The 9,000-nt window shown below is 43.7% G+C and overlaps 1 long non-coding RNA gene across 2 annotated transcripts; it reads left to right on the forward strand.

The window, feature by feature from the left end:
* The first annotated feature begins 7,927 nt into the window (after nucleotides 1–7,927).
* Nucleotides 7,928–8,650, forward strand: LOC148167693 (uncharacterized). Of its 2 annotated transcripts, none has more exons than XR_015770740.1 (3): nucleotides 7,928–8,077; nucleotides 8,149–8,450; nucleotides 8,497–8,650. It is a non-coding gene; the product is annotated as an uncharacterized LOC148167693 (long non-coding RNA). The 2 variants fall into 2 exon arrangements; XR_015770741.1 differs by having other exon boundaries at nucleotides 7,928–8,069.
* Nucleotides 8,651–9,000: the final 350 nt, after the last annotated feature.

Below are 9,000 nucleotides of genomic sequence, written 5' to 3' on the forward strand. Positions count from 1 at the left end.
TTCAGAAACACACTGTAGATACAAACATAGAGTAAAATTGTTTTACTTACAGTAGGCGATTTCGTCTTCTATGTTGTCACACCTTTCAAAAATAGGTCGGTAGGTGACACCGCACCGGTGCTCTTATAGCCTTTGGTGAGCTGGTGTCGTGGGCCAGAGAGAATGGGCGCCAAGAACTTAGTTTGATTTTAAAGTAGCCAAGTCGCTCAATGCTACGCGGAAGTAAAATGAATGGTTTAAAAAAATTTGGTTTTAATAAAAAATATGAACTTAACAATTGGTGAAATTTTAGGTGATGTTGGTTACTTAAATTTAAATGACAGGTTCGTTACCGTGTCACAGCTGTGATTGGTTTACAGAAAGACTATAAAAAAAGGTTAAATATTAAAAACAATGATGATTAATTGAATTGAACTCAAGAGGAAGTTAATAAAATCAGGTTACAGGCCAGCGAGACTCTCGATGGAGTCTAGATAACACGCTGTCGGTGACGTCGATAGTACGACTCAGGCGGTGACGCAATTAAACAATAATATCGCAAAAAAGGTACTTATCGCCGTCGGGAACGCTCCAGGTGCCCCCTGTCGTCTGGTCCGGGCTGGATGTGGCCGCTCGGGATGGTTATTAGCGGGCGAGAAAGTCTCGGTTACTCCACGAGGTCGATCGGGGACTCAAGGCGACGGGCAAGGGTGTCACGGGCGTACCGGCGAGAATCGGGTAGTCGTTTGTGCGAGAGTCGTAGGCGTCCGTGCGACCCTAATTTTCTAAATTAGTATATCGTCAAGAAAAACGTGAAATATTACCTCTCTGAGGGTGGACGATACCTAATGCGGTTCTGGGGTTCTTAACCGCAAATACGGGACTTCAAATAGTACTAGGAAGTGCTTAGACGGTAAAAGGTAAGATAATACGTCTGCTTCCTTCGAAGCCCAAAACGGAAAAGAGAGTTGAAAGGCCACGAGGAATCGTAGGTGGCACTACCGGCGTTTTCGGGGATGATAAGAAGATCCCGACCTCTGCGCGAGTACCGCGGGCGTTCTCAATGTCGCACTTGTCAAAGGGTCGTGATTGACAGGTTATGTTTGTTTGTTATTGTTGGCGGACATCCGCAATAAACGTAAGTTGGTAAGTGATACTGTTATTTAACATTGTAGTCGCGAGGGGGTTGATCTTGAAAGCTAAAACGGTTGTTGTAGGGATTTAGGGAAAGGTAGGGAACCAGTCATGACGAATTCCTGGACTGGACAACATAAAGGGGCTTTAAACCACACCGAGTCGCCCTGGGTTCGGTGCGACGATACAAGAAGGAACGTGGGCTCTGAAATTCACCGGAAGGGTGCCAACACCTTCCGGAGGGACAGTCGAAAACGCTCAGGGGTGGTCTGCGCCTCACCAACCCCTTCCTGGCGAACATACGAAATTTTTGGGGCAAAGGCTTGATCCAACTTCCCCTAGGATTGGAGCCGAAGAAAAGATAGAGAAGATAAACGCGATAATAGTAAGTTTTGAACTGTGGAGACTTACTAGACTATTATTCATTTTAGGTTGAACACTGATGTTGTCGTGTCAACGGTGGAAAAGTACCCAGGCATTTCTGGGACTCCAAAATCGCCTCCCATACCAGCGGTGTCTCGCGTTTATCCCCTAATTCATAAAAATCTTAATAAATGAGCTTGTTCTCATTTTAGAAACGTTACACTGCCCCCTTCCAAAAAGGAAGAAAAAGATGAAGTCTTTTTCTTAAAATAATCTGTCGTCAGGAAGAGAAAAGCTCTACAATAATCTACTCTTTGTAACCAATCTATTAATCCGGTAAAATTTCCGTAAATCCGCGTCTTAAAGGTCGTTACATCTGTGTCATGTGACAATTAAAAGCAAAACAGTGTCGGTATCTGCGCGTACCATACGCCTCGGGAGGGTCAAAATCAGTAGTTTCCGTTTTTTTTTTTTGGAAACTGTCAAAATCGGTAGAGGTCAAAATCGGTAGGGGTCAAAATTGGGGTTTGTCGAGGACTGTTCGCAATTTAGTCTGTAGCATGAGGCTAGATAATACCTTGCGCGAAAAAAAAATCGGTAAATGAGGTAGAGTAGTTTTAATCGTAGGAAAAAAATAATTTAATCGACCAGGAATATTTCGATAAGAGGACGCGGTATCGTCCAAGGTAGTCGGTAGATTAAATAACGGTAATTTCGGTAAAAGAACGTCGGTAACGTCCTAGCGGTAGGTTGACAGATATTTTAATTTAGGTAAATGAGAAGTTGACAGTAACGGCAACAAATGAGAGAACGAGGGAGAAAAAAGTTAGTCTGAACTTTCGGTATCTTGGGTCGAATTCGATTCACTGTCCGAATCGTCCGTGTCGGTAACATCGTCATCATAATAGAGCTTGAGATCTTTTACATGCCATTTACCCGCGTCCGAGCCATCTTCGTTGCGGATGCGGTAAACTAATCTGGACACCTTCTGCGTAATGGTACCAGGAACATATCGAGGCGCTAATTTAGCCATGTATCGGTCAACAGCTGATGAGAGAGTTTTATTTTTCCGCCATACGCGATCACCAACGTTAAACTCTTGGTCGCGACGGGAAGCGTTATAATAAGATGATTGTCGACGATATGCTCTATTGAGATTGACACGAACTTCACGAAAGACTTCACGTAACTGATCGAGATTATCCGCATAATCACGCCTATCGATAGTGGTGAGGTCGAGTTCTTCGTCGTCAAGATCGTAAGAATCGTAAAAGTCGCCTGATAACGGTACATGTCGTCCAAAATTAAGGAAGGATGGGGTGTAACCGGTGCTTTCATGACAAGCTGTGTTAATCGCGCATTGAATTTTTGGCAGTTCCAGATCCCAGGTATCGTGAGTTGTCACATATGACCGAATGCAAGCGCCAATAGTTCTATTATTCCGCTCGACGAAGTTAACTTGAGGATGGTATTTTGCGTTATACCAGATTTTTTCTACATTATAGGAATTAACGAAATTTTTGAAGGTATTTCCGATAAATTGAGTACCATTATCTACCATGATAAATTGAGGGACTCCAAAGATAAGAAAAACTCGTTCTTCCAGCAATTTTATAACGGGTTTTGCCGTAGCTTTCTTGAGAGGGAACAATAGCGAATACTTAGAAAACCAATCGGAGATTACTAACAGGTAACGGTGTCCGGCTTTTGACCGAGGAAATGGACCCATGAAATCTATCGCAATTATCTGCCACGGAAAATGTACGACCTTTTCACGTCCCATGAGACCAAAGGGAGACGTAGTCGGAACTTTCTGGGACGCGCAAATTCTGCAAGCACGCACATACTTGATAACGTCTTTTCGCATACCTGGCCAAAAATAGTTTTCTCTAATCCGCCTGAGAGTTTTAAAAACTCCTAAATGTCCGGCTTCCGGAGGGTCATGACAAGAACGAATCACGGTATGGCGTTGAGACTTGGGTACGACGATTTTCCATTCACGGTAGTTCGCGTTTAACGGATCTCGATTTTCGCGAAGTTTCAGTAATTTGTCGTCTTGTACACGCCAGTCAGGGTAGTCATCGGCATTGTTGTTGACCTTTTGTACCATCTTGCGATACCATTTGTCATTTTCTCCAGGTTCGATATTAATCAAGGCAAGTTCCGGGAGTACGGTACGATCTACATTTTCAATGACCGGTATACGTGATAAAGCGTCAGGAACGATATTAAATTTTCCTTTCCGGTGGACTATGTCAAACGAGAACTGCTGTAATCGTAGAATCCAACGAGCTAAGCGACCAGTAGGTTCTTTCATGTGAAAAAGGTAAAGTAGAGAGTGGTGATCGGTAACAACTGTAAATCGAGTACCCTCGATGTAGGGACGGAATTTTTCGACGCAAAATATGACTGCTAGGCACTCTCGTTCGGTAACAGAGTAATTCCGTTCGGCTTTAGAAAGTGACCGACTGGCAAAACAAATTACACGTTCGTTACCCGCAATATTTTGAACAAGGACTCCTCCTAGACCGACATCGGACGCATCGCACTGCACTACAAAAGGCTGGGAGAAATCTGGAGAATTTAAGACCGGAGCTGAGCTTAGGGCTGTTTTGATGGCGTTAAATGCCTGATCGGCTGCAGCGTTCCACGAAATATTTTGACCTTTCTTCTTAGTTTTCAACAGTTCTTTAATTGGGGCAACTAGTGACGAGAAATTTGGAACGAAACGACGGTACCAACTACAAAGTCCCATGAAGCGCTTAATTTCCGTGGTGGTGGTCGGTTGTGGGTAAGCGATCATGGATGCTACCTTTTCCGGGTCTGTTCTTAGGCCTTCAGAATCGACAATGTAACCGAGGTATTTGAGGGAGTTTTGGAAGAATTTACATTTGTCCGTATTTATCGTGAAATTGGCGTCTTTCAATCGCGCTAAAACTTCTTCTAATAGCCGAATATGAGTCTCAAAATCAGCCGAGATGACGATTAAATCGTCCAGGTAAACAAAGACATTTGGCTCGAATTTGGGACCGAAGATGGTGTCCATCACTCTTTGTAGGTTCTGTGCGCTATTTCGAAGACCGAAAGGCATGACCTTAAACTGGAAAAGTCCGCGACCCGCGACAGCAAAAGCGGTCTTTTCCTTGGACTCACTGGACAGTGGGACTTGCCAAAACGCTTTTCTTAGATCGATAGAACTGATAAATTTGGCGTCACGTAAGAGACTCAAAATGCGGTCTACGCGAGGTAAGGGATAGGAATCATGTTTGGTAACCGAATTCAGCTTGCGACCGTCGAAACAAAATCGGTACTCTCCAGAGGGTTTCTTAACTAATAAGACGGGGGAGCAATACGGACTCTTAGAGGGTTCTATAACGCCGAGTCTGAGCATGTCGTCTACTTCCTGGTTAAGTTTCTGTTGCATGAATGGCGATAAGGGATACTGGTACTGTCGAAATGGCGCAGCGTCTTGAGTATCGATGGTCAAAATCAACTTATTTGTTAATCCTATTTTTTCGCCACCGATTAGTTGGAATCTCTCGACAATTTCACCGACTCGCGCTTTTTGGTTTTCATTCAACGGTAACTCATCTTTTGACTCGATATTAAAGATAGGCACGGAGTTCTGCTGAGGTACACACGTTTTATTCAGAAAGTCTAACTTTAACGAGAATAGTAGGCAAAAATCGCTTCCGAGGATGATGGAGTGTTGAAGGGACGGTATTACGAGAAAAGTCATCAATTTAGTTATACTCGAAAAAGACACTTCCACTTCAACCTCTGAATCGATACTATGCACGGTTCCGTCCGCGGTTCGAGCAAGTTGAAATTGTGATTTCGTCTGGGAAGGTTGGAGACGTTTCAATAACCAAAGTCCTTTCGCGCCGATAATTGACCTAGAGGCACCGGAATCGAGAAGACAAGTCATAAGCTTACTGCTTATCGAAATTTTGACATGAGGTCGATTATCTCTTAAAGGCTGCAAAAAGACGGTGTTTACTGAAGTTGACTTTTTGTCGGGTTTACAAAATTTCCGCACGCGTTCTAACCAGGAAGTCCAGTCAGTAGGAGATGTTTTAACTTTGGTGCGAGCCCTGGGGGTCGCACCCATGCTTAGTTTTTTGACTTGCACGCAGGACAACTAGATACGGTAACGTCGGGGGTACCACAACGATAACAAAAACGTTTCCTAGGTAAGGTACAGCTGGCGTAAAAGTGGTTGGTACCTCCGCAATTAAAGCATTTGGTCACTCTGTTTCCCGGAGACGAATTGGGGACCTTTTTTGGAGTTTGTTTATTTCTAGAAGAGGGACTTGATGTTGACGGTACGAGATTTTCCGGGTGTGCTTCTAAAGACAGCAACTGAGGCTCTATTAGTCGGTATTTTTGTTTTGTTCCCGAAGATCTAAGATCAAATGACTTCTCCAGTCTTTTACATAAGGAAATTAGTTCGTCTACGCTCGGGATTTCTTGAAGAGCTAAAGGCGTTACATATTCGGGTCGAACTAACTTAAGCAAAGTCTTAATTTTAATATTTTCGGAAGCAGGTTCAATAAGACGGTTAAACAGAGTTTCCATCACGGCAGCAAAAATGCAAACTGGCTCGTCCGGGTGTTGGTGTCTTTGGCGTATTTCAGCCCACAAAAGTTCGTCATAATCGCTAGGAAGAAAATCTTTTTTTAAGGCCTCCTTGAGGGACTTCCAATTGGTAAAAGACGATTTCCACTTGCGATACCACTGTAAGGCAGGTCCGTCAAAGAAATCTACCGCCGACGCGAATAATTCCGCTTCGCTGAATCCTCTAGCAGGAGCCAACTCTTCAACACGCTCTAGGAAAGAGATTAAGTTATCTCGCGGCATACCGGAGTAAGAAATTCCCCATTTAAAAGCGGGAACCGATTTAGTTGAAGGGAGTTTAGCGGTATCGGTAAAAGACATCGTCGTAGAGTTAAACCACGGACGCAACGGATTCACAAGAGTCGCTGGCGACAACAAGAGACAATCTCGAAGGTCTGCTTCGAGTTTGAGAGCGGTAGCATACAGTTCGTCACGTTGTTCGAGGGCTGCATCTTTATTCTCAACCGGAATGGGTACTCGCCAAATTCGCTCGCGAACATGATTCAGTCTCGAGGTAATCCGGCGGCACAAGGAGTCACCCGGCGGTCCTGAACCGAATTCAAAGATGAGGGTCGTTACCGAATCCAAAGTGGAGGAAATTTCGCGAATGTCTGACTCAAAGATAAGATATTTTGTAGAGAAATGAACTGGATTTGACCTCTCCTTAAACAGTTCATGTTCTAACAAGTGCCTTTTTTCCTCAATAGGACGTTTAGTCTTAATTCGCCGAATTAGAAGTTCATAGTTAACCTCCGCCTCCGACAGATATTCCGGTATAATCATTATTACATCCATGTTCGTGTAAAGCCTGTTACTGATTCTATTATTTAAGAAAATACTGAAAATAGATACTTGACTTAACGAAAACTAGGCCCACTTGCCTGACAAAAAAATTAAGTTAAATCGGGCCCCACGTTGGGCGCCAAAATCTTGTGTCACACCTTTCAAAAATAGGTCGGTAGGTGACACCGCACCGGTGCTCTTATAGCCTTTGGTGAGCTGGTGTCGTGGGCCAGAGAGAATGGGCGCCAAGAACTTAGTTTGATTTTAAAGTAGCCAAGTCGCTCAATGCTACGCGGAAGTAAAATGAATGGTTTAAAAAAATTTGGTTTTAATAAAAAATATGAACTTAACAATTGGTGAAATTTTAGGTGATGTTGGTTACTTAAATTTAAATGACAGGTTCGTTACCGTGTCACAGCTGTGATTGGTTTACAGAAAGACTATAAAAAAAGGTTAAATATTAAAAACAATGATGATTAATTGAATTGAACTCAAGAGGAAGTTAATAAAATCAGGTTACAGGCCAGCGAGACTCTCGATGGAGTCTAGATAACACGCTGTCGGTGACGTCGATAGTACGACTCAGGCGGTGACGCAATTAAACAATAATATCGCAAAAAAGGTACTTATCGCCGTCGGGAACGCTCCAGGTGCCCCCTGTCGTCTGGTCCGGGCTGGATGTGGCCGCTCGGGATGGTTATTAGCGGGCGAGAAAGTCTCGGTTACTCCACGAGGTCGATCGGGGACTCAAGGCGACGGGCAAGGGTGTCACGGGCGTACCGGCGAGAATCGGGTAGTCGTTTGTGCGAGAGTCGTAGGCGTCCGTGCGACCCTAATTTTCTAAATTAGTATATCGTCAAGAAAAACGTGAAATATTACCTCTCTGAGGGTGGACGATACCTAATGCGGTTCTGGGGTTCTTAACCGCAAATACGGGACTTCAAATAGTACTAGGAAGTGCTTAGACGGTAAAAGGTAAGATAATACGTCTGCTTCCTTCGAAGCCCAAAACGGAAAAGAGAGTTGAAAGGCCACGAGGAATCGTAGGTGGCACTACCGGCGTTTTCGGGGATGATAAGAAGATCCCGACCTCTGCGCGAGTACCGCGGGCGTTCTCAATGTCGCACTTGTCAAAGGGTCGTGATTGACAGGTTATGTTTGTTTGTTATTGTTGGCGGACATCCGCAATAAACGTAAGTTGGTAAGTGATACTGTTATTTAACATTGTAGTCGCGAGGGGGTTGATCTTGAAAGCTAAAACGGTTGTTGTAGGGATTTAGGGAAAGGTAGGGAACCAGTCATGACGAATTCCTGGACTGGACAACATAAAGGGGCTTTAAACCACACCGAGTCGCCCTGGGTTCGGTGCGACGATACAAGAAGGAACGTGGGCTCTGAAATTCACCGGAAGGGTGCCAACACCTTCCGGAGGGACAGTCGAAAACGCTCAGGGGTGGTCTGCGCCTCACCAACCCCTTCCTGGCGAACATACGAAATTTTTGGGGCAAAGGCTTGATCCAACTTCCCCTAGGATTGGAGCCGAAGAAAAGATAGAGAAGATAAACGCGATAATAGTAAGTTTTGAACTGTGGAGACTTACTAGACTATTATTCATTTTAGGTTGAACACTGATGTTGTCGTGTCAACGGTGGAAAAGTACCCAGGCATTTATGGGACTCCAAAATCGCCTCCCATACCAGCGGTGTCTCGCGTTTATCCCCTAATTCATAAAAATCTTAATAAATGACCTTGTTCTCATTTTAGAAACGTTACAATGTATATGTCGACTTGACAATTTTACATAAACAATATTGTCGATTTTGCAAAGTTCTTCACTGCTCCCCACGTATGCAAGAGGTGGAAGGTTCATTGATCTTTCGGAAAAAATAATGTTTCGATTTTAGTGGTAGTTGAATGCAATCAAAATTCTCTTTTAACATTTTGATAGGCCCATTTTTTTTGATAAATCTATTTCTAACATTTGATTACATATTTAATCAAAATTTAAGATTTAAGATAGCTTCTGGTAAACTGGCTCTATAAGTGCCAAATATCAGTGAACGAAGAGTTAAAATCATATAAAATTAATTTACCATACAGGGTGTCTCAGAACTCGCGCCCCAG

This window comes from Gnatocerus cornutus, chromosome 9, assembly GCF_029298725.1.
Source record: "Gnatocerus cornutus isolate USDA-ARS CGAHR chromosome 9, icGnaCorn1.1, whole genome shotgun sequence".
Lineage (NCBI taxonomy): Eukaryota > Metazoa > Arthropoda > Insecta > Coleoptera > Tenebrionidae > Gnatocerus > Gnatocerus cornutus.